At 40.1% G+C, this 1,748-nt stretch overlaps 1 long non-coding RNA gene across 1 annotated transcript in view; it reads right to left on the bottom strand.

Annotated features, from left to right (window-relative positions):
- Positions 1-172: 172 nt before the first annotated feature.
- LOC101858573 overlaps positions 173-1,748 on the bottom strand; it is a gene marked incomplete in the record, with an annotated part of 11,251 nt that continues 9,675 nt past the window's right edge. The window contains 1 exon segment of the long non-coding RNA XR_220932.2: positions 173-223. This is a non-coding gene — a long non-coding RNA (uncharacterized LOC101858573).

The raw sequence follows: 1,748 nt of genomic DNA, 5'->3' as shown, positions 1-1,748 counted from the left end.
ATAGATAGATAGATAGATAGATAGATAGATAGATAGATAGACAAACCAACAAACGGACAAACAGACAGGCAGTCAGGCAGATATACAAACAGACGTAGAAGATAGACAGACAGATAAGGCGGGAGAGGGGGAAGGGGTGGGGTGGAGAGAAAAGGGAAAGAAAAGGAGAAAATTAGTACTGTGACGTTATACTTACAAAGATGTCTTGGCCTAGAGAGAAATACTGAAAGAGGACCAAAAACGAGCATGATTAGATTTAAATACATGTATTTAAAGCTTTCTCTTTAATAACACCGTTGAGGATGTCTGCTAATGACACAGCTATTGAGAAATAGAGAAAACTAGGTCGGAGGAACTAAGCTAAAAAAGCAGACCAGTTAATGGTAAGTACACCTTTTTATTCTTGTACAATGCAATGGGCTCCTTACATTCTTGTAGTAATCACCAACGGATAGATGGATGGAAATGATAAAGATAGCAAGAAAGATAGACAGAAAAAAACTTGTTGGACACAGAAGGGCACATATATCACAAAGAGACAAAGAGATGTTTCTTTAAATAAATGAATGCGTTAATTAATAAATAAACATAATCACTTGCACGGGTGGATAAATACAAGATGGATACAGCAATTAGCCCTTACAAGTGTCCATATACAACATAAGAAGGCCATTCCAAGATAAACGAAACTACAGTGACACTCTTGATGTTACTCTTTCACAGGCGAAACTGACTTTGACTTCACACCACTGGAGGGCAGGGTGTGTGCGGACAGGAGCCGTCCTGTGGGCGGTTCCTGATTATTGCAAACTAGGAATCGAAGGAATCGAATCCGAATCCAATTTCTTTCCTCTGATGTCATTTCTCTCGGGTGTCCATGATTTTTTCCTGTAGTTCCGACACCTAGACAATTACATGATGACTCCCGGCGAGTAGCAATTACTTCCGATGAATCCAACATCTAGCCAGTTATGGTTACCGAGTCGGCTTTAAGCAGCTTCAGGATAATCTCGATTTCGAAATACAGCGAGGCACCAACATTTTGTTCGTTTGTTTAAAAAATAATGCTGTTTTTTAAAGAAGGACATTTTAATAAGGAAAGTAATTGATAACCACCAATTTACGAAAAAAGAATCAGAACTTTTCTCCGAAATCGATTCTTCGCCCTTTCTTTAAATATGTGGGGCTAAGCCAGGCTGGAAGGCTGAGGCTTTCTCTGTCTTTTCTCTGCTGACTTCTTTCTTCTTAGTATCTGATGAGTCACTCTTCAAATTCAGGTTCTTTGTTTGCTTCTGTAAGTATCTTACGGCGCTCGCAACTGAGATATGAGATAAGATAAGATACATCTTTATTGTCCAGATCCTGGCACATTGGTTTGGTCTGCATAAGGCCATATGAGTGCGCAGGACACATTAAACATTTTCAGTTTGGTAAGAATTAAAATTTTTGCCGAAGCCTACTTTTATCAATTGTAGGACCACCAAGGGATCTTTTACGAGCGCAGCTTGCACACCGGACCTCTGGGAATTTAGGCTCTTTTTTATTTGAATTTTCTTTTCTCCGCAGGTCGTCACCGACGTGTTACGTATGTCACAGCAGTTTCTTTTGTCGTGGAATGGCATATTGACAGACACATCAACCTACCTACATACAAACCACGATCAGAATCTATAAATACGTACATAGGGACAATCACACGCGCGTGCGCGCACACACAAACATACACACACACACACACACACACACAC

The sequence above is a fragment of the Aplysia californica genome, unplaced genomic scaffold (assembly GCF_000002075.1).
Source record: "Aplysia californica isolate F4 #8 unplaced genomic scaffold, AplCal3.0 scaffold00629, whole genome shotgun sequence".
NCBI classification, from domain to species: Eukaryota; Metazoa; Mollusca; class Gastropoda; order Aplysiida; family Aplysiidae; genus Aplysia; species Aplysia californica.
The sequence above is the reverse complement of the archived record's forward strand: the minus strand, read 5'-3'. Positions and strand labels throughout refer to the sequence as shown.